Raw genomic sequence first — 24,829 nt, forward strand, 5'->3', positions numbered from 1 at the left:
ACCGTATATGCTTAGATTTATTTCTGGGCTCCTGATTCTATTCTCTTGGTCTATTTGACTGTTTTTATGGCAATACTGTACTGCTTTATGGTATAGCTTGAAATCAGGAAGTGTGATGCTTCTTGCCTTGTTGTTGTTTGTCAGGATTTCTTTGGCTATTCGGGGTCTTTTGTGGTTCCATATAAATTTTAAGAGTGTTTTTTTCTACTTCTCTAAGAAAATGCCATTGGAATCTTGACATTCCTGTCAATCCTTGCATTGAATCTATAAATGGCTTTTGGTAGTATTTATAGATTCTAAAATCCAAAATCCTAAATTTTAATAATATCAGTTCTTCCAATTCCAGAACATAGGATACCTTTTCATTTATTTGTGTCTTTCAGTTTCTTTCATCAACGCATGGTAGTTTTCAGAGTAGAGCTCTTTCTCCTCCTTAGTTACATTTATTCTTAAGTGTTTTATTAGTTTTGATGCTATTGTAAATGGGGGTCAATTTATTTCTTTTTCAGAAAATTTGTTGTTAATGTATACATCAACTTTTTATATTAAAAATCATGGCTACACACCTGTATTTCCAGTTCCAATCCAATACTACATGGGTAATTCTAGTCTTCTCCCCTCACTTCTCTGACCGTGAGGAATTTGGTCCTTTCCCCATCAATATACCCATAATGGATCAATCAGTCCCCTCTGTATGTATCCATTTCTCCATTGTCACCACCAACTCTTACACCTGTACGTGGACATCTTTCTCATTTCTCTTGGGCTCCCACATCCCGCGCCAGCCTGCCTCTTTCTGTCTCAGGCTCCAAAACACCACATCAAGCTGCTGCCACTGTCACTTCCTACGTGTGGCACATGGACACTCTATTCACCCCTTTCAGGTGCCACAGGCCTATACCAGGCCAGTACCATTGCCTCTCTGTGTGGATGCCTTCCTCATGCCATTTGGGCTCTAATCTCCAGCAGCAGGCCACCTTGAGCAATGTTCTTCTTACCGTAACTACTTGTGTTCTGCTGTGCTGGGTTACCACCCCTTCCCAGCCCTGTGCAGATTCATCCCTATCCTGCACAGACCACCTTACGGATCTTGGATTAGATTATTTTGAAAGAAAGAAAGGAGGAAAGGAAGCTCTTCATGCATTTCTCATTATGTGAAATTATAATTGATTTACTCTTCCATTGTTTGTTTCCTGCTCTTAACCTGGTTTGTTCTCTGGTATTTTACCAAGGCCTAGAAAAATTTCTTCTCTGTAATGGACACTCAAAGATTGTCCATTGAATGGACACATAAGTGAATGAATGAACAATGAATACATGGAGATCTAAGGTTTGTTCATCCCCCCAAAATAAATCCTAACACCCTTAAAAATTTCTTCATCTCTTGAACTCACTTGACTTTTTTTTTTAGAATTCACCCACGGTAACCCACTGATTGTTTTGGGTTTCCTACTTGACCTAACATAACATCTGGGCAAGTTTATTTTCAGGTCACTATAACCCAGCCTTTTTATCCTTGCAAGGGAATGGCCAAAGCATCATTTTTCCTTATTAGGAGGTATCTTTTTTTTTTTTTAAGATTTATTTATTTATTTATTTGACAGACAGAGATCACAAGTAGGCAAAGAGGCAGGCAGAGAGAGAGGAGGAAGCAGGCTCCCTGCTGAGCAGAGAGCCCGATGCAGGGCTCGATCCCAGGACCCCGAGATCATGACCCGAGCCGAAGGCAGAGGCTTTAACCCACTGATCCACCGAGGTGCCCCTATTAGGAGGTATCTTGTATGCTTGTGTTGGGCTCACATTTCATGCCTCCCAAGACTTCTGCCTGCATCCCCTATGTAGACTTAATAGTATGCCTAATGATGATTTCAGTGTACAGAGATCAAAGTCAATTGGTACTTCTGTCTGTGAATCAGAATGCTAACAAATAAGACATCTGCTCAGTAGAGCTACTTCTACTTATAAACAGAAAGAACGGAGGACCGCTTCTGTGATTGGTATGAATGAGTTGGAGAGAAGAGGCAGTAAGGCACCAACCAGATGCACCTGGGGGGTCAGGAGATGGTATTCTCATCCTTTCACCAGCTAGCTAAATTCTTGTGGGAAAATCCCTTCCTCTTAAACCCACAAACTGGAGAGATGTAGCAGCTCGCCCATTGTCTCCACTCTAGGTCATCAGAAGAAACGCGAGCAATGTAAACAGGCATTGCAGTTTATGAAATTATATTTTCTTTTAGGTTTATTATAACTGGTTTTCTTTAAAATCATATAAAAATATTACAAAATATTGTACAGTTTCCAAGTTTATTTTACTTATGTATGTGGAAAAGAGAGAAGGTATATGGATCTTTAAAAATAATATTTATTTCATGACTAAGAACTGCCTCAGGGGCTGAGAAGGAAGACTAACATTGCATAGTCAGAATATTTTTAGAAGTTAAATGGCATTTTGTACAATTTTACTTCTAATGCATTCAGCTGCTCACCTCTTTCAAGACACCTTGTGCCTTGCATGCCTTTTTGGAAGGCTTCATTCTTCCTTCCCCCTTCTTTTCTAAGACCTTTCCCTGATAAATCATCACTCATCCTGTAATGAAGGACATTTTCTCTATGAAACTTCCAGTGGCTGTCCCATGAGTTTATTTAGACCAATTACCACGCACTGAAATTATGTATTTACGTTCTCTCTCCACCATAGCCTGTGAACTTTCAGACAAGGAGATGTTGCATTTCATTTTGTTTTATTTTGTTTATGTTAAGGATTTCAAGTGTACAGAATTGAGGTAAATGTCACTGGCTCACTCGTGCCACTCTAAATGATGTGTTATGTTTCTTTTCATTTTTAGTACCTGGCCTTCAGTGGCATTTAGTGTAAAAATGGCTAAGAGCAGGACTATAGACTTGGATGCACCTGGACTGAATCCCTGTTCACCTACTCCACTGTGTGACTTCGGGCAATTTACATAATCTTTCTGAGCCTCTGTTTTCTCAAATGTAAAATATAAATAATAAAGAGACACATGAAAAAACGCTCCCCATCACTTGCCGTCAGGGAAATACAAATCAAAACCATACTGAGATCCCACCTTACACCAGTTAGAATGGCTAAAATGAACAAGACGGGGAACAACAAATGTTGGAGAGGATGCGGAGAAAGGGGAACCCTCTTACACTGTTGGTGGGAATGTAAACTGGTGCAGCCACTCTGGAAAACAGTATGGAGGTCTCGCAAGACATTAAAGATAGAGCTCCCCTGCGACCCAGCGATTGCATTAGTGGGTATTTATCCCAAAGATACAGATGGAGTGAAAAGAAGGGGCACAAGCACCCCAGTGTTCATAGCAGCAATGTCCACAAAAACAAAACTGTGGAAGGAGCTGAGGTGTCCTTCGACCGATGAATGGATAAAGAAGGTGCGGTTCCTATATACAATGGACTCTCAGTCAGCTATCAGAAAGGAGGAAAATACCTACCATTTACATCGATGTGGATGGAACTGGAGGGTATTATGCTAAGTGAAATCAGTCAGTCAGAGAAAGACAATTATATGGTTTCACTCATGTGGAGTATAAGGGATAGTGCAGAGGACTATAGGGGAAGGAGAGAAAAGTGGACGGGAAGAAATCAGAGAGGGAGACAAACCATGATGGACTCTTGACTCCAGGAAACAAATTGAGGGTTGTGGAAAGGAAGGTGGGCAGGGGGATGGGGTGTGCGAGAGAGCGCACACACAGAAGACTGGGTGATGGGCATTAAGGAGGGCACGTGATCTGATAAGCACTGGGTGTTATACGCAAATAATGAATCATTGAGCACAACATCATAAACTAATGATGTACTATATGTTGGCTAATTGAATTTAAATTTTAAAAAAAGGATGTGGAGTTTAAGAAAACAAAGGAACTTGTGGGGAGGAAAAAAAAGAGAGAGGGAAGTAGACATGCAACTGTTAACAATAGAGAACAAGCAGGGTGGATGGAGGGAGCTGGGTGTGGGGTGGGCTAAATGGGTGTTGGGTGGGCACGTGTTATGATGAGCATCGGGGGTTGTATGTAAGGGAAGAATCACTGAATTCTACTTCGGAAACCAGTATTATACTATATGTTAGTTAGCTAGAATTTAAATAGCCCAAAACTTCCTATTTAATATTTTTTTCTTTTTGAGTGTTAAATGTAATATTGAAAACTAAATGCTGAAGAAGGTTTATATGACAGGAAACAGTTATAAATTTTAGCTTTTTTTTTTTTAATGGATTGGAGCCCAACAGATTCTTGAGTTAAAGATCTATAAATTTTTTTGGAATTCCAATCCAGTATACAACCCCCTCCCAACTCGTCCTTCTCCCTATTCTTCTTTTTCTCTCACTTATCTCTTTCTCCTTTCCTTCCTTCCTCCCTCCTCCCCAGCCCTTTTGCCATCTCTGAGCACAGCTGCTGCAGAAACCAAGGCAAAGTAGGATCAGGTACCAAAGTCTTTTTCAAGGAAAGCCAGTTTTCAGGCTCAGGCACACGGACTTCTAGGATGCAATCCAGACACTATCAAATAACAGTATTAAGCTTCTTTGCAGATAATGCTGGGATACCTCATTATCCAAGGGTTTTAAATTTAGGGAAGTGGAACCAGGCACTTCACAAATGTTAGTTCAAATAATTCTCTTAACAGTCCTGCATGGTAGGAATCATTATCTTGCCTTTATGGATAAGGAAGCTGAAGCTAGTGTCACTACAAGAATTAACTTTTTTATAGTTGCAGTCTTTCAGCTCTGTTTCCTTCCCTGATTGGTCTGCTTTCTCCTACTACAGAAGTCTTTCTCCCTGAAGCCATAGAAAGTGATCATTGGCCAAAAGAAACATCGATCCTTAGAACTCATAGTCCCAAAGGGAGTGGAGCTCTATGAAAGCATCCGATTTCCTAACCGATCTTATGGGAGGGCTGTGATTGGGTTTCATCTCAGGACTTTTTCATTGGTAAGCTAAAGAGTCATCAGCAGTGGCTTAAGGGGAAACAAAATGTTTGGTTGTTTCACAGATCTAGAAATCTAAAGGTGAGGGGCTCTCAAGTTGCTTTGGTGACTCGGTGAAATCACGAACTGGGCTGCGTGTTATGAATCTGTTGAATTTATGCTCCTAGTTGCAGATGGCTGTTGGTGTTTCAAGCATCACTTCTTTACCTCAGTGCCATAGGGAGACAGGAAGGATAGTAAAGGGGTTTTTCTTTCCACAACACTGTTATTTTTGGGGAGTGAAAAAACCTCTACTCTATAAAACCTTAGTAGTACACAGCTGATGAACCACTAAATTCTACCTCTGAGACTAATAAATTAATTATTAATAAATTAATAATAATAATTTTAAAAACCTTAGCAGACTTATTTTTATATTCCACTGGCCAGAAATGGGTCACGTGTCCACTCTGAGAGCAGTCACTGGCATGGAAAGTTGGGGTTGCCACAAGTAGCTGGAGCAGTGGGGACTCACATTGTGAGGCTAAGGGAAAGGACAGCTTTCCCTGAGATAAGGGTTCTTGGCTTGCGGCCCAAATACATTGCAGGTTCTGTTGATGGGGCAGGAGGGGTCATATGTACAGAAGGTTGTTGGTGAGGTGCTGGCTGAAGTCTGCCATGGCCCGTTTGGGCCACATGTTCATCCCTCAGGTCTGTTGAGGACACTGGATAAGTTTTGCTTCTGGTCACATTCCTGAGTTGCAGAGTCTGAGACTAGGACTAGTACGAAAGGGATGGATCGGGAAATATTCTCAGGAAAAAATGGTAAGGGAGGCGAGTCGAAGTAGGGAAGTGGGCTCCACAAGGATTCAAGGTTTCGCCAAGTCCTCTTCAGAGAGTAACTGAAGCTCAGTCCCATAGAGGAACACTGGGGATAGTGTAGGTCCCACTCAGTGCCAACTCTCCCCGTTAGGATTGCCGCCGCGACCTCGTAGGGAAGGAATATAAATTTCTAGGTGCTTCATGCTCTCCACATGTGCAGGCAGAAATGGTTCTGGAAACCTGAATGTGGTCTTCCAGCCAGGAGATACAAAACTGGCTGTTTGGAGTAAGAGCACTCCAGAGCTACCGAGGAAATACTGGGAAAGGGATGGGAGCGGATAAGAGCAGAGCCCAGAGAACATCTCTTACAGGACATTACTTGGTGGTTGCCAAGCAAACGAGGACAGTATGGGTGTGAGGGATCGCTCCAACAGAAGGATAAGTACGAGGAGGTGAACTTCTTGCACACCCTCTCACCGGCCCTCTGCACATTCCCTCAACTTGTTAGGGCCCCTTCAGGAGGGGTGTCATGTGTGAACAGGAATAGTGGTTGCACAGGAACTTTCTGGAGTCAGCCCAACTCTCATCTTGCAACCCAGCAGCTGCTGGCGTACCCCCTGTCAGTGATGACTTCTAGTGTGGTTCCTCTCTGCCAAATTTGGTTCCTCTAACCCTTTTTAGCTGAGAGTAGGGTTTCCTTTTTTAAAATTTATGTATTAGAGAGAGAGAGAGAGAGAGAGAGAACACAGAAGAGTGAGAGAGAGGGAAGGAGCAGGGGGAGAGGGAGAAGCAGCCCCCCTGCAGAGCAGGGAGCCTGATGTGGAGCGCGATTCCAGGACCATGGGACCATGACCTGAGCCAAAGGAAGATGCTTAACTCACCGAGCCACCCAGGCGCCCCGAGAGTAGGGTTTCTCAGCCCCAAGCAGTATTGGTATTTGGGGCCAGACATGTCTTCATTGTGGGGACCGGTCCTGTGAAGTGCAGGATAGTTAGCAGCATTGCTGGCCTCTGCCCACTTGATGCCAGTGCCACCCCCATTGTGACAGATGTCTTCCAGACTCTGCCAAAATTGTCCCCAGTTGAGAACTTCTGGCTTCGAACAATGGCCTCCTGGAACTCTGGGTTTTAGGTTTTCACCTGCTAAACCTCAGAAAATGTCGTCCAGGTGGTGGAACTCTATGGCCTTTGTGGGAATTTGTCAGATCTAATGCAACCATTCTTTTATTCTTTATTACATATTGAGTTAATTTGGTATTTGCATCTCTTTTTTCTGTGCTCGGGGAAGAATACTGTGTCCTATTCAGACTCTCCTCTGCCCTCTCACCCTTATTTGGCATTACCCTAGCTGAGACTTTCTTCCTTTGGAATTAGGGTTGCCAGATTTATCAAGTAAATTTGAATTTCAGAGAACAAGTAAAAAAGGAAAAAGGAAAACAAATAATTTTTAAACATAAGTCTATCCTGTGTAATATTTGGGATATACTTATACTACCAAAGTATGTGTTCTTTATCTGAAATTCAGATCTAAGTAGGCATCTTGTATTTTGTCTAGCAGCTGTACCCGGACCCCACCAAGGAAATGCCCGCCATTACTAATGGCCAGTGTGCTCAGCTTCTGCTTCCACCACGGAATCCCTGCTCTGCTGGCCGATCAGTTTCTACTCTACTCCGCACAGCCCCACCACTCAGACTGTCCCCTTCACGGTGCTTTCAGCGCTGCTGCTACTCCCACCGCCCTCGGACCCTTCTTTTCTCCAGCTTCTGTGTCTTTCCCCAGCTTCATAATATGGGCCTGGACTTTCAAGGCCTGATGCAGTTGTGTGTGGATGTGCCTGGGTGTGAGAACAAAACCGTTACTGTCCCTAAGAGAAGCTCATGGGAATGGAATAATTGAGTAATACAGCCGCAGAGGATCTTGGGGAAGGAATTCTCCAGCATTCCACAGTAGCCCCTGTTCTGAAAGCCTCCAGTCAGCAAAGCCATGAAAATATTAGAGGCAGAGGAAAAAAAAATCCTCTGTAAATAATAACACTCCAGGGGATGTCCTAGTAGTTTGTATTTTTAAAGACCAGATGCAGTTAGCCTTTGATATGTTGTTCATTCTTTGGATGATTTTTCTCAGAGTTTGGTCACCAACACTATCATGGCTTAAAAGAACAGTTGAATCTTGAGTTGTTTGAATAAAGCCAGTCAAAAAAGAAGAAAAAAATATTGCTTATCATCTTTTGAAAATGTGTTTCCACTGTGTTAGAAGACAGTGGGGAGTGTTAAGTGCCTAGGGGAGCTACAGCTGGAGACAGAGATGTAGGAGGCAGCAACATGGGAAGCCACTGCTATCCAAGAGACTCAGATAATTCACATTTCTGTTTATGTAATGGCTGAGGGGAGTTTGGGCATGGGTTATAGCGTATGTACTGCTGATTTCTTTTTGAGTGTCCTGCTTCATTTAGTTAAAAAAAAAAAAGGAAGGAAGGGAAAAAAAAGCAGCTGTCATGCTAAAACTTTAATAATTCCTTGACATTATTTTTTTAAAAATCAGCTTTGCTGAGACATAACTCACACAACCATAAAATTCACCCATTGAAAATGCACAATTAAATGGGTTTTAGTATATTCACAGAGTAGTACAATCATCACCACAATCAACTGGAACATTTTTATCACACCAAAAAACACCCCACACCCTTAGTCATTACTTCCCATGTCCCCCTACCCCCACCCCCGCTTTCACCTCGCCTCAGGTAACCTTTAATCTACTGTCTGTCTTTGTGGACTTGCCCATTCTGGAAATGTCATATAAATGGAATCACGCAATATATGTTTTTTAATTTCTGAATTCTTTCATTTTGCATAATGTTTTCAAGGTTCACCCATGCTGTAGCATGTATCAGTACTTCATGATTTTTATTGCTGGGTGATATTTTATTACGTATGCCACAATTTGCTTACACAATCATCAGCTGATGGCCATTTGTGTTGTTTCCACTTTGGGGCTGTTATGAATAATGCTACTGTGAACATTCACAGAAGGGTTTTTGTGTAGGTATCTGTTTTCATTTCTCTTGGGTGGATAGCCAGGAATGGGATTGCTGAATCATGGGTGACTTGATGTTTACTATTTTCTGAGGAACTATCAAGCCATTTTCCAAAGTGACCGCTCCATTTATGTTCTCATTAGCAGTGTATAAGGGAGGGTTCCAATTTGCCCACCTTCCTGCCAACACTTGCTGTTATCTAACTTTTTGATTATAGCCCTCTTAGTAAGGGTGATATGATATCTCATTGTGGTTTTGCTTTGCTTTGCATTTCCTTGATGGCTAATGATATTGAGAATTTATTCACAAGTTTATTGACCACTTGTACATCTCTGAGGACAAATGTCCATTAGATCCTTTGCACGTTTGTAAATTGGGTTGTCTTTATTATTGCATTGCTAGAATTCTTTATATTCTGAACACAGGTTCCTTATCAGATATATGATTACAGGTATTTTTATCCCATTATTTAGGTTGTATTTCTTTCACTTTCTTGATGGTGTCTTCTGAAGCACGGAAGTTTTTAATTTTGTTGAAGTCCAGTATATTTTTTTCTTTTGTTTCTTATGCTTTTGGTGTTCTTTTTATTTATTTTAAAGATTTTATATATTTATTTGACAGAGAGAGAGATCACAAGTAGGCAGAGAGGCAGGCAGAGAGAGAGGGGGAAGCAGGTTCCCCGCTCAGCAGAGAGCCCGATGCGGGGCTCGATCCCAGGACCCTGAGATCATGACCTGAGCCGAAGGCAGAGGCTTAACGCACTGAGCCACCCAAAAGCCCTGCTTTTGGTGTTCTATCTAGGATGGCTTTGCCTAACCCAAGGTTATAAAAATTGGCTCTTACGTTTTCTGCTAAGGGTTTTACAGTTTTAGCTCTTACATTTATGTCTATGATCCCTTTGGTGTTGAATTGCCTTGGGCCCAGCGCAAAATAAAAACACCAGACCCCTTTGGAAGAAATTGTTAAGAATCTCGAGATGGTAACAGCTGAGCTGCATTCAGCTGAGTTCAGAGCCCTTCGGAGTATGGAGCCCTGTGCACAGGTTGTGCCCCCAGGAAGCTGGCTCTGAATTGAGTTTCTCTAGATTTGAGAATTTATTGATTATGTCTGCTGCGCAGTACCTGCCTATAATCCAAATTACACATCTGCAGATGCTTCCTCAGCAACACAAGTTACCCCCGGACCCGTAGATCTGAGGGACGCTACCCTGCCCGGACGAGCGTGTGACCGCGCGTCTCCCATTTGAGATCTCTTTGGCTGAATCTTCGCGGGGGCGGCATGACGAGCGGGGCTGTGAGGTTGCCCTCGTTTGGGAGGGCCCCTGCTGATTGTGCGGTCACGCAGCTTTGCCTTTCACGACTGAAACAGCCAAACGCCATGGGCGATGCATTGCTGCTTGTGTGGCGAGCACTGTTTGTCCAACGGCGTAGGAGAAACCCTTTGACACACAGGGCTCTCCAGCTCGGGACTCCCCAAGTCAGATTAACCGTGACCGCAGAGTGCACGGGTTGTTATGAGTAACTCTGGGAGAAAGCTGCATTTGTTTAAAGTGGGCACTGAGTTGATTCTGGATGCATTTTATGACCTCTGTGATGGCCACACTGCTGTGTCGGTAGCCTCATTGCCTGCCTGCAGCTCTTTGCGTGCGTGTGTGTTTCTGCTAGGAAACAGAAAATGTTTGGCTTCTCAATTTAGAATCCCTTCTTCTGTGAGTTCAAAGATTCTGGGCTTCCACATCTCAGCAGCCTTCTGTTTTTGTTTCTTCAGGCCCTCAGAGGACTAGAGCTCTGTGTCACTTTGCTCTCAGAGGAATTTTGTTGTTGGTAAAGAATAGTCTTGAAATGTAGGATCTTGGGAATCTCTAAGAAAACACGAAAATAAGTACCAATGAACACAAGCTCTGAAGAACTCTCCAGTCCCCAGATCTTTCTGGCTTTAAATTTTATTTTGGGTTTTTCTTTTCCATGCTTTGTCAAGGTATAATTTATATGCAGTAAAATGTACCAATCTTATTCACCTTGATGAATTTTGAGACACGCACACACCCATTTCCCGGATTAAGATAGAAAGCATCGTCAACCCAGAAAATGTCCTCGGGCAACCCTGTCCAAGGGCAACCACCATTCTGATTTCTATCCATGTAGATTGGTGCTGTGTGTTTTTGCAAACCCATATAAATGGAGTCATAATATATGTGCTTTTATGTGCCTTTCACTTAACGTGTGCTTTTGAGATTTGTCCAAGTCGTCGTGAGCAGTGTTAGTTTGTCCCTTTATTGCCAAGGCCTTTTCCATTTAAAAAAAAAATTATTTTTTAAAAAATTTGTCAGTGTTCCAGAATTCATTGTTTATGCACCACACCCAGTGCTCTGTGCAATACGTGCCCTCCTCAATACCCACCACCAGGCTCCCCCAATCGTTGATCACTTCTCCTGTTGATGGATCCTTGGGTAGTTCCCAATACTCGGCTGTTGCAAAGAAAGCTTCTGTGAACATTCTTGTACAAATCTTTTTGTGGACGTATGCATTCATTGCTTTTGAATATAAAGCTAGGAGTGGAATTGCTGGGTCACAAGCAAGCTGTTTATTTAATTTTAACTGCCAAAAAAGTTTTCCATCAAGGCACAAGAGTTCCAATTGCTTCATATTTTTGTTGACACTTGGTCGTGCCGGCCTTTGTACTGTAAGTCCTACTGTGGGTGCGTAATTGCAGCTTATTCTGTATTTGTCTTAAAATCAACTTTATTGAAGTATGATTAGCATTTGAGAAAATATGCCATTTTTAACTGCATAGGTTGATGAGCTGTGACACACAGATATATGTATATATCTATATGTACACACACAGATACGCACACACCCACCCATGTAGCCACCCCAACAATCAAGATATTAAATATTTCCACAAAGACCACAAAGAGTCCCTTCCTGGCCCTTCTCAGTCAGTGCTCCTCCCCTTGTACCAGGCAACTGCTGATCTATTTTCTGACCCTATAGACTAGTCTTACTTTGTTCCACAATTGGAATCATATGGTATGTGCACCTTTTTTTGGCCTGGCTTCTTTTGCTTAATGCATTTTTGAGATTCACATATATTCTTGTGTATATCAGTAGTTTGTTTCTTTTGATTGTTGAGTCATATTCAGTTGTGTGGGCATATCCCCATAGTCGGTTGATGAACATTTGAGTTGTTTTCAGTTGGGGCTGTTATAAATATTAGCTACTATAAACATCGTGTACAATTCTTTTGGGGGCATATTTTTTCATTTCTCTTGGGTAAATATTGAGAAGTAAAATGGCCAGAAGTGTGTATTTGATTGTTTAATAAACTACCATGCAGTTCTCTAAAAGGTTGTCACATTTTTATACTCCCATTGGCAAAGTATGAGAGTTCCACTTGTTCAACCCTCTTGTCAACATTTGTTTTTCATACCCCAATCGTACAGTGTTTCAATTCTAGTAGGTTTATAGTGGTACCTCATTATGGTTTAATGTGCATTTCCCTGATGACTATTGACGATAAATATCTTCTCGTGTGCTTACCAATCATTTAAAAATTTAAAAATTGGATAATTTGTCATTTCTATTTTTGAGTTGTAAGAACTCTTGTTATATTCTAGGAACAGATATAAGTACTAAGGACATTTCCTTCTAGTCTGTGTCTTGCCTTTTCATTTCTTAACAATACCTTTCAAAGAACTGGGGTTTTTAATTTTGATGGAGTCCAATTTTTACTATTTTTGTCTATGCTTGTGACTTTTTATATCCTAAATCTCTTGACCACAAGATCACAGATTGTCTTCTGCATTTTCTTCAAAATGTTTTATAGTTTTAACATTTATACTTAGGTCTGTGATTCCATTGCGCACATGCGTGTGTGTGTGTGTGTGTGTGTGTGTGTGTGTGTGTGTATGGCGTGAAGGGGGCTAGTTTCATTTTTTTTAAAAACATTGTTCTGCCAACATCTTTTGAAATTTTATTCTTGCCTACTGAATTACTTTTTGATACTTTTGTTGAAAATCAATTGATTATGTGAGTGTCTGAGAATTTTCTATTCTGATTCATTGTGCTATATATCTTTCTTTATGCAATAGAACTCTGCTTGATTACTGTAGCTTTATGGTAAATCTTTAAATAAGGTAATATAAACCATATAATTTTGTTTTTCATTTTCAAAATGTATTAGCTAATTTGTATCCATTCCTACACAATTTTAGAATAAGTTTGTCAGTTTCTGCAAAAATTGATGCTAGAATTTTTATTTGGATTGCACTGAATTTACAGATCGATTTATTATTTCTTTTTTCTTTTCTCCATAATATTTTTTGATTTTCAGTTTTTTGATTTTATTACATTCATCCCTGAGTGCTTTATGTATCTTGATTAAATTCTAGATTATATTGCTTTTCTAATTTTATGTTCCCCCTTCTTCATTGATAGCAAATAGAAATGTAATTATTTTAATATAATATATTGACCTTGCGTCCTGAGACTTTGCTAAATCCACTTACAGTTCTAGTAGCTTTTGGGGGTATATTTCTGGATTTTCTTTCTACATAATTAATACATGACTGTGGTTTCTGGGAATAAATTTAATTTGTCTTCTTTGTTTCCTGTGGATATGTCCTTTATTTCTTTTTCTTGTCTTGTGTCACTGTCTAGGATCTTTTAGTTAATCTCACTATGGCTTTATATGCATTTCCTTGTTGAACACCTTTTCATATGTTCATTGACCATTTGAGTATTTTATTTTGAGACTTTCCTGTTCTTATCTTTTTTCCATTTTTATTGGGCTGTTTCTTTTCATTATTTATCAATAGTACTATTAAAACATGTATCTGAATACAAGTACTCTTTTAGATATATGTTTCATACATATTTCTCCTAGTCTTAGTCTTTTTCACTTCCACAGTGGGGTCTTTTCCCTTTTTTTCAATGTAATGAAATCAAATTTATCAAATTTTACATCTAGGAAATGTTTGTCTACTCCCAAGTCAGAAACATATTCTCTGATGTTTTCTTCTAGAAGCTTTTAAGTTTTAGTTTTTATAATTAGATCTATCATTCTTTATGTGTATGTGTGTGTGTGTGTGTGTGTGTGTGTGTAGTTTCTTTCACACAATATACAAATGCTTTGTCACCATTTTTCATTGGTAAATTTGAGAAAGATGAACGATGTGTAATATATGATGTTGGTGATTGGGTAGGGATATGCTAAGATATGCTGCTGGAGGTGCTTATGTATGCAGTCTTTTGGTGTGGGTGGGGCACAGTTCTGTAATAGAAATCAAAAAAGTTTTAAAAATGTTAATTCCCAAGACCACATGGGTCCACATCCAGAATTATCTTCTGTGGAAATAATCCTGGGTGTGTGCCAAAATTTCAAGGATGTGTTTTCACAGCTTTTTAAAAAAAAATTTTTTTTTAATTTATTTGACAGACAGAGATCACAAGTAGGCAGAGAGGCAGGCAGAGAGAGAGAGGAAGGAAAGCAGGCTCCCTGCTGAGCAGAGAGCCCGATGCGGGGCTCGATCCCAGGACCCTGGGATCATGACCTGAGCCGAAAGCAGAGGCTTTAACCCACTGAGCCACCCAGGCGCCCCACAGCTTTTTTTTTTTTTTAATTAAGACAAAGGAAGAATCAAAACAGTCTACAATAGTAGATTGTTTAAATTATATATGCCACTGTTATGGAACACTGTTTAACCAATCAGGATAGTGCTGTAGAATATTTAGTACCATAGATGATGTTCATAAACATTTTTAAGTGAAAGACAAGTCCTAAAATTGAGCTTATGGGTTGATTGCCTTTTGATCTGTGTGCACACACGTAAATGCCTATATTCTTACCCTACGATTCTGTGCTTATTTGTGTTTCTAAAGTTCTTAACAGTGCACACATATTCCAGGAAAAGCTATATATTTAAAATTTTGACTCTGGAAGAGTAGAAAGTCTGAGGGAGGGAGAAGTGTTGAGGTAAATGATACCTGGAAGGGAATGTGTTACAATGAGAACTTTTATATCATGCTATAAAATGTCTTAAAATTGACATATCTTGGCTGGTTTTATGCTAGAAATTTGTTCCTTTCAGTCTATGTCTGTTCTTCTGTATGACTAAGGAAAGGGGCCTGCCTAGTCCCCTGGCTATGAGTTGAAAGCTTGACAGAGAAGTGTTACTGGCTAAACGTTTCTCTTGTGGTCTTATGTTCTATCACTGGAGCTACAGTGCCTTGAGTCAGTTATGATTTGGGGAGATGTATCTGTTTAAATTCCCATTGGATGAAGATGGAAATAGACTTAAACAAGAAACACTTACCTGACGCAGGGAAGGAGGTATGCAGACCCAGAGAAGCACCAGTAGGTGAGGCTGTAGATAGACTTGGGCAAGAAACCCTGGTATACCTCTGGGCATTTAGCCAAGGCTGACTCAGGGGCGGTACAAGGGTGTCACTTCTAGAAGACTGTGCTCAGGTCTTTTTGGAGAGGTGTGGACTATGTCAAGCTTATGGCTTGTGGGAAAGAGTAATCAGAATGTGCAAAGGCTTGTCCAACCTTTCCTGAGGCACTTTCACCCACAGTACTAGGGCTTCCAGGCCCTGAGGATACACATCGAATTTCACTGTACAAAGAACCCAGCACGAAAGCCCTGGGCCCCGGGAGCCTGGATCTAGCAAAGCAGTTGTGCAGCTAAAGGCAGTTTAATCAGGCCACAGGTGTACAGAGCTAACCAAACTGAAGGTCAAACTCTGCTGGAGCTCTTGATCTCATTAACCTTCATCTTTGAAATACTCTTTACAGCTTTGCAGCAGAAAATTCATTTGTAGACAAAATGCACCTTTTGGCCTAAATTGTCCAAATGAGCATTTTATTAGTTTTTTAGGGCTGCCAAGAAAAATGACCACAAACTGTGTGGTTTAAAACAACAGAAATCTATTCTTTTCAGCTCTGGAGTACAGAAGTCAAAATTCAAAGGGTCAGCAGAGCTGTGCTCCCTCTAAAGGCCAGAGGGGAGGATCCCTTCTTGCCTCTACTAGCTTCCAGTGGCTTCCAGCGGCTTCCAGCGATCCTTGGTGTTCCTTCGCTTGTGGACATATCACTCCAGTCTCTGCCTCCTATGTCCCATGGCCTTCTTCCCTGTGCGTATCTGTGTCTGTATAGATCTGCTCCTCTTTTCATAAAAACACTGGTCACTGATTATCTTAACTAATCACACCTGCAAAGACCCTATTTCCAAATAAGGTCACAGTCACAGGCCCTGGAGGTCAGGACTTGAATATATTTTTGGCGAGATGCCCGGGGCGGGGGGGGGGGTGGCGGTGGGGGGAGGCAGGGGGAGGACACGATGCAACCCATCATCAGCATATGCAGTAGAAAAATCACCATTGAAATCTCCTTCCTTGGCTGCTATATCGTACTGTTAAGCTGAAAGTCATTCCTCTTTTTTTGCATTTCTGACCCCTACCTCTGCCATGTCTGTCACTCATAAGATGACTCTGAGGACCTTCTAGGCCCTTCTGTGGCATTAATAATGGACATAGTGGGTTTTTATAGTCACAGAAACAGAATGTTCAGCTTTAGCCTTTTTTTGTTTTTTTTTTTTTTTTAAATTTCTTTTCAGTGTTCCAGAATTCATTGTTTATGCAGCAAACCCAGTGCTCCACACTCGCAGTGTTTGGAGGGAAAGTGGATGTGAGGGAATGGCAGGGGGACTAAGGGAAGATGAGGCCCCAGACACAGAGCTGACCTGGGCAGGTGTCAGGGACGACCTGCCAGAAGATGAGGGTAGAGACAGGGATGAAGAACCCGAGACTGAGCCCAAGCAAACAGGAATGTCACAAGTCTGGCCCAGTTGGACGCAGGGGTGGACTTCCAGGAACGTGGAAAATGGGGCCCATCTTGGCCGACACACAAAGAGTGAGGGAGCTTACGGTTCCCACGCGGTCCACCCACCAGGACTCGCAGCGCTGTACTCCATGTGCCAGATTTGTCCGGTGTCTCCTCATTCCCTCCAAGAAAGCCCTTTCCCAGCCCTTCCTGTTTCTCTCCTAGACAGTTCAGTTCCTTCTCCTGCAATCCCACACTGCTCTCCACAGAGCAACTGCATTTTTAAAAAGTGACCGCAAGTGACCGTATGACCCCGGTCCTGCGCACACGTCCTCTGTCATTTCACAGCAGCCGCTCTGCTTTCGCTGCACGCTTGAGCATAGCATCCTTACATCTCACAGCCTCGGCACATGCTGTGCCCACGGCCTAGAACTTTCTGAACCCACTTGTTGTCCGCGGCTTGGCTGCTTCTCCTTGGAATGAGCTTCTGTGATCCTCCAGCCTAAAGTGGTGCCTCCCATCACTCTCTAGCCGTCATCCGATTTGATTTGATTTTACTTCTCCTTATGACTACCCGAGAAGTTCGCTGGTTTCAGTACTTCTCAGCCTGGAGCTGTGTGGCCTCCTGGGCACATTGGGCACCACTGGAGGAGCTGTTTTGGGCGCTCATAGCTTGGGAGTAGGACTGCCGCTACTGCCACTAGGGACTAGAGGCCAGGGTGCTGCTGAACATCCTGTCGGCACAGGGCAGCCCCCAAAACGAAGCTTTCTGTGGCCCTTAAATGCCAAGAGTGCCAAGGTTGAGAAACTGATTTATCTGTCGCTTTTCTGTTCTCTCTCTGTGCTTAATCTCCTCTTCAGATGTCCATTCCATGAAAGCAGAGACCTGTTCTGGCGTCCGTTTTCTTCCCTGCTCTATCTCTGGTCCCAGAACAATGCCCAAGCCATGGCTGATGCTCAAAAAACCACTGACGGAGAAATAAATGAATGAATAAATGGCTTCAAGCCCTGCATCTGCCCTTTGCCAGCTTCTTGAGCCTGGGAACATTGCTTAACTGTTCGAAGCTCTGGTTGCTCCCTCTGTCAAATAGGGACCCCAGGGTGCCGACTTCAGAGTTACGTGTTCTGAAGACATCGACAAGCACCCTTGGTGAGTAGCAAGCCTGTAGTTCACAGTCGCTCTTCCGGCTGCCATATGCCCCTTGCCCTAAACTTTTGCTCCCACGCTTTCTCTTTTTCCATGTTTAGAAAAGAATACGTTCTTCTCCCAGCCAGCTTGGCTTGAGATGACCGTCTCAGCTTTGTACCCTCCCTTTGCCTTGCCCCTCTCGCCATGGTCAGATTCTTTCCCCTGCTCAATGCGCACTTCTTGGACACAGGACAGGGAATAATATTCTTGCTGTACGCTGTAACGCCTTTCTTACCTTGTGCTCACACAAGAGACCCTCACATGTTTCTAAGTGAATTAAGCTGCTATTGACCTGGTTCAGCCCTAGTCTTAGGCGGGCTCTGTGTCCCTGGATCTCAAGGGTCACACTGTGATGGTTTCCTTCCCCCTGGGGATGCTTTCCTGCCCCACCTTGCGGGGAGAGAAAGATTTTTCTTTTCCTTATATTTTCTTTCTTCCTCTCTTTCTTTCTTGCAAGAAGAATTTATTTTTATGTATTAATTTGGGGAAGACTGATGTCTTTATAAAAAAATTTTAAGATTTTATTCATTTGAGAGTGAGAGAGAGAGAGAGAGCATGAGAGGGGAGAGGGTCAGAGGGAGAAGCAGACTTCCTGCCAAGCAGGGAGCTCAATGCGGGACTCGGCCCTGGGATTCCAGGATCATGACCTTAGCTGAAGGCAGGCGTTTAACCAACTGAGCCACCCAGGCATCCCTGATGTCTTTACAAAATTAAATCTTTCCATCCAGAAACAGAAAATGGTTCTTCATTTCTTCCGGTCATCTTTAGCATCCTTTAAGAAAATTTTATAGCCCATTCGCACACATGTATATTACTAATGCAAATGTCTTTCTAAATTGATTTCATAGCTCTTTTTTAGAAATAAAAAAATGTAAAGCTTTATTGACATCATAATTCACATACTATACAATTCACCTGTGGTGAGTGTGCAAATCAATGATGTTTAGTAAGTTTGTGCAGTCATTGCCACAAACCAGTTTGGAGCACTTCCACCACACCAAGAATTCCCCTCCTACTAGTTCGCTGTTGGTCCCCACGCCTGTGCCCAGACCCAGGCCCTGTACTTATCTGTCTGCCTTCTGTCTCTATAGATTTACCTTTGCTAGGAATTTCATGCAAATCCAGTAAGGTTTTTAAATTGGTTTTTTTTTTTTTGTGTGGCAATAGCAAAGAGGATTTTAATTTTTACTATTATTGCTAGTTTGAAAGTAAACTATTGATAGTTGAACATAGTTTTGCTATACTAAACATTTTATTTAAGTCTTTTAATAGTTTTAAAAATAACAGTAGCATTGCATTGTCAGGTTTATAATTTGCATTTTTAATTTTTCTTTGATCCAGTAATTTTTTAAGAATGCTGTTTCTGTTCAATTTTTAATTTTCAGGTGTAAGGGGCTTGTTTTTTGTTTTGGGTTTTGATTGTTTACTAATTTTAGGGGGGCTTGGGTGGCTCAGTCAGTTAAGCGTCCAACTCTTGATCTCAGCTCAGGTCTTGATCTCAGGGTCATCGAGTTTAAGCCCCACACTGGGCTGCATGCTGGGCCTGGACCCTGCATGGATCACTGGGTGGGATGCATAAACAATGAATCTTGGAACACTGAAAAAAATAAAATTAAATAAAAAAATAAAAATTCAAAATTCAAATAAAATACTGATTTAACTTTGTAAGTTTATGATGACCTGGCCTTTGCCCTTTTGGAATTAGCTTAGATCTACAGAAGAGTTGCGTAGATTGTACAGAGTTCCTGTAGACGGCAGACCCAGCTTCCCTCGCCTCTGATGCTATCTTTTCCCATTACTGTTGTCTGCTCCTTTTTCTTATCCTTCTGGTGGGCCAGCCCCTCCAGCTGCTAAAAACTAAAATTTTAATTTAGTATAAACAGCCAGTATCATACGTGCAGACAATAAGGAAGAAAGAGGTCTAGGGAGGGGGTAAAAGTAAGGTCGTACTGCTGTCTCCAGGATTGTCACATACTTTGGGAGGCCCAGCGCAAAATGAAAATGCAGAGCCCCTTGCTCAAGGCTTAAGAATTTTGAGACGGCGACAGCAGAGTATTAAACTAATTGCGGGGAAGTTTGTACTCAGCCACGAAGGCCTGGTGACTGCCCAGGTTGCACACCCACGAAGCCAGCATTTGCTGCCTGTACCGATATTTCAACTCTCCCCATGATCCAAATACCTAGTGAGTTAAGGGAAAGTCTTCTGCATGACCTAGCCAGATCTACTCCTGTGTGAGTTTTTCTGGAGCCACACTCAGAGTCACAAGCTTCGCAGCCTGCTCACCTCCTAAATCTCAGTTCAAAGGCTTTGAGGTGAGGACAATGGTATTAGCTACCCTGAAATGGCAGCAAAGCTAATACTAAAATAACATCCACATTAGCTCACACAGGCCGATGTTTTCTTTGCTGAAGATCAGGCAAATGGAGTATTGGTTTTGAGTGCCTTCCAATAGTACTTACAAGTAGCCAAGAATGCTTGGGCTCTTGGAAATCGTACCTTATGCCCGGAGGCTCTTGATGAATATATTTTTTTAACCAGGTTTACTCATTTACCTTGTCCAAATGGGGCACTTTCACAAGGGAACCCATCAGCCAGTCATTTCTGATGAAGTCACAGAAGTACCTGTGAGGAAATGAACTGTGAAAGCTCTCGGTGAGCTGGGGGTTTGAAAGTGTCTGGGGAAAACTCACGGCTGGAAATTGGGCTAGCTTCATCATTTCTTTATCAACCTTCCGCAGCGTTGTATTTTGAAATCTGAAAGCATGAAGTCCACTTGTAGTATTTGCTTGGCCGAGCTGCTCAGACAGCTGCGTGCCCAGGTTGACCTACAGTGTGAGCTACACACCTGCGGTGTGGCACACGCTCCCTCCTGCCCCCTCCTGCCCTCAGGGCCCCCGTTCATGCTGTCAGAGGAGGATTCTGGTTCTGGGGCTGCTTTCTTCTGTTTCTCTAACACAGGCACTGGCTCCCATCACATAGGAGAGATGCTCCCTTCTCTCCCTCCCGTCTCTTGGGAGGCATGGGTGGTGCCGCACTGGCTTCTGGGAACTGACATCCACTGAGAGCAAATGGCAGATGGCTGCCGAGAATGACTTTGGGAGAAGCCTTTTGCTCACCGCCATTCCGTTCCCCCATGTGTCTGTGCAACTGGTGTGCAGACCTCATGCGTTGCATCGTGCCACCCTTGGACCTTAATTCCTGGGGTGCTAACAGGTCGCTCGCTCAGAATTTCAGGCTGTGTTCTAGGGGATTAGAATTGCCAGAAGTCTGCAAGAGATTTGAAGCGAGAGGCTGCTTCAGAGGCTCTATAACCACTCTATGGAGAGGCTAGGAGCATAAGGTAAATAAATAAATAAATATAGAGAGATATGGATATAGATATATATAGATATATAGATATATCTGTAATTATATATATGATTATGTGACATCATTTTAGTTATATAGCTAAAAATATGTAACTATATAAAACTAAATATATGTAATTATATATAGCTATATAAATAAATTTACAGTTGAAATTATATATACTTGGTTCCTGGGTAGCTCAGTCTGTTAAGTGTCTACCTTGGGCTCAGGTCATGATCCCAGTGTCCTGGGATCCAGCCCCTCATTGGGCTCCCTGCTCAGCCCCTTTTCCTCCTGCTCGTGCTTTCTTCCTTGCTCTCTCTCTCTCTCTCTCTAATAAGAATAAAATCTTAAAAAAAGAAATATATACTCACGATTACTATGCAGTATATATAAACACACACGTATCTGAACAAATGCTACCAGTGGACAGACATCCTGCTCTCACATTTCAAAACACACGCTTGTTTATAGCTTGCTAAATAGCCGCAGTCTTGAAGCCAGCCTCTCTAAGGGCGGTGGATTGCTTTGACTTCTCTCTCTATAGATGAGCTGCCCTCATCTTTGTACTTTATGTAAATAGAATTACACAGCATGTGCCTTTTTGTGTCTGATTCTTTTGCTTGTCATTATATGTGAGTTCACCCGCAATGTTGCATCCATCTGCTGTCTGTTGTTTCCAGTTGCTCTGTCACGTGTCCTTCTGTGTATATCCCACAAGGTACCCATTTTCCTGTCAGTGTGCACTGGAGAAACAGCTGGAGTTGTTCCCCCGGTGAAGTCTGAGGCAGGAAATTTTCCTGCTTATGACTGGAGGGAGGAGTATCCCTCCTTATTGCAAGGATTTATCCTGTTAGAGATCCAGTTTTATGGGATGTCCTGTTCAACTTGCCAACTTGTTTTCATGACTGCAATTTGCATTTCATCCCCTAAGTCCTATAAGGCCAGAAAACTAGAATTTAGGTTCACCTGGTTCAGCAGATGCTTTCCAAATAACCCCTGGCTATAGGGCTGCAATGTCCTTTCTGATTATTTTGAGATCGAAGTGTTTCTTACTTTCTTGCCTACTCATACATACAGTTAATAGTTTTAAAATATGCTGTCCAACATTCCTAGTTGTTTTCCATGGAAGGTTGTCTGGATAGTTACTCTGACTTTCTGTAAGAAACCCATGTAAATAGGTACTTTTATAATGCCCCTTGCTTTGTGAGATGCATGAGTCTGTTATAAAACTTTCAAAAGATGATGTACGCTAATATTTCTCAACTTATATAAGGACACCAACGAGACTGTAGTGCTTTACTAAAGTTGTTTTCCTTTTTTTTTTTTTTTTTTTTGGTGGAGAGTAAATAGGTCCACTGCAGAGATTTAGACTTATTTCTTTTTAATACTTCCTTCACAGTAATTTTGGGTGATTCAGGCAAAAAAAATTTTTGAGACGCTGCTTTTTATGCAATTTTGAGGTAAGCCAAAGATGGTAGTATGAGAAAGGAGCGAAGGGAAGTGCCCGTTAGACAAAGGGAAATGTGAAGGTTGCCGTTCAGGTGTTGTCCAGGGTTGGAGGAGGAGCGGAGTTCTGGGTGCTTTGTGAGTGCATCAGCGAAGCGTCAGTGGAGGAGGAGGACCTGAGCTGTCCTCGTGGCAGAGGAGCGGACATCTGCAGCACATGAGCTTGGACGGGGATGGGTAGTCGAGTTGCTCGTGAGGACATTCATTAACCTAGACCTGCACTGTCCCCTGGGACAGCCACGGACTCCATGCAGCTCATGGGCACTTCACACTTGACACGTAACATGGCTAATGCGACCGACAACTGATTTTTTAATTGTACGTAACTATCATGACGTTAAATTTAAACTCTACATGAAAATTATGTTCGGTTTTTGGAAAACCTTTAAATATGTTCAGGACAATTTGGGTATTTGAGTGTACTTTTCCATCTGTATATTCTGTGAAATCTAAATCCAAATCAAGTAGTTCTAATGAAAATTTGCTGTCCCAACTGAGATATACTATGACAATGTAAAATGTCTTAATAATTATTTTTACATTGACCGCCTGTTGACAATGATACTATCTGGGGTATTGGGGTGAGCTAAAATACAGAGTTGGTTATAATCAGTTTTATCTGTTTATTTTTATTTTTTTAATCTGGCTACCAAAACGCTGAAGATTACATATGTGGTTGCCCCATGTTTCTATTGGGCAGTGGTGCTCTAGGCACAGGAAGGTTAGCGTATCAATTGGACGTGGCTTGGCAGCTTTAGCAAGTTAACTTCTCTACAGTTTTGGCCTTGTCCAGGTAGTATGAAGGCCAGAGTAGATTTGCTCTGCAGAGCCCATATCAACACAGGAGCACCCGGTTCAGTAATTGGGTGTCCTAATTCTTATCTTTAAAGAGATAAAGGGGAGAGGCGACTGGGTGGCTCAGTCAGTTAAGAGTCTTGATTCCTGATTTCGGCTTAGGTTATGATCTCAGGGTCCTGAGCCCGAGCCCCGCATCCGGCTCCCTGCTCAGTTGGGGAGTCTGCTTCTCTCCCTCTCCCCCTGGCCATCCCCCTGCCCATGCATGCTCTCTCTCTGTCTCTATAAAATCAATCAATCAATCTTTTTTAAAAAAAAAGACAAAATGGCAGAAAACCAAGTTCTGCAGAAAAGGGAGGAAACTCCAAGACTGCCTGCCTTTATAAAATGTATGAGGGCATGAGTGGTTCTAAGGCTCAAAACCCAGCGATCAGTGGGTAACGAAGAGTGTCCTGTAGCAGAACAGCAAAGGGGATTGGGAGCGCTGGAAAGAGATGGCAGGTGAGTGGCGCACGCGGTAGAACCTGAAGGTTGTTCGAGCTCTGACTTGGCCATGAACAGCCGGGGGTGAAGGGGGTCGGTGAGACCAGCTCACCTGCCATGGCTCTTTTCAGCATCTGCAGAATGATATTCCTTTTGGGCCAGTTTAATTTGGTGAAAAGAAAGAGAAATAACTTGCTCATGACTGTTGGTTTTGCTTTGCACATGAGGCTCATTGTGGTTAAGTAAAAAGGGCAATTTATCACAAGCAAAGTCTGAGGAACGTCTGATGAAAGACTGAAGAAAATGAACAGTGTGTGCAAAGGGGAATTAACCTGTGGAAGAAGGGGTTTGGCAAATTCTTTAGCTTTGCAGTTGAACTTGCTTGGCAATTACTGGAGATAAAGAAAAGGAGGAGGATTTGGCTAAGATTCATTAAGTTTTATAAACAGGTAGGAACATCCTGTGCCTTTTCCCCTCTAATTATAGTTTATGAATAATTGTTTGGGTGTTAGGACACCTGTCTCTTGGCCTTTTAACGTATTGTTGCATGTCCTCCTTGTTTATCTGTGATTTTGTTTCAGTTTTCATGTCTGTGCACTTTTAGCCTGTCAGTAAAATTAATCACACGGGTTTCAGATGCTGAACAAGAAAAGCTCAGTAGGGGACATTTGAATTGAATGCACAGTGATTTCTTTTAAAATAAAAGTAAATAATCTTGACTTACCTAGAGGGCAAGCAGTCACTTTGTAAATGTTCCTCTTTGCAAGACGGTTCCCCTGTGGTCTAACTTTGGCCAGGAAGAGGGCGTGCTTTTGATATCACAAGGTGGAATTCATTTTATGTGTAAACAGTGTATAAGTAAGGATGAGAGATTTAGCT

The sequence above is a fragment of the Neovison vison genome, chromosome X (genome assembly GCF_020171115.1).
Source record: "Neovison vison isolate M4711 chromosome X, ASM_NN_V1, whole genome shotgun sequence".
NCBI lineage: Eukaryota > Metazoa > Chordata > Mammalia > Carnivora > Mustelidae > Neogale > Neogale vison.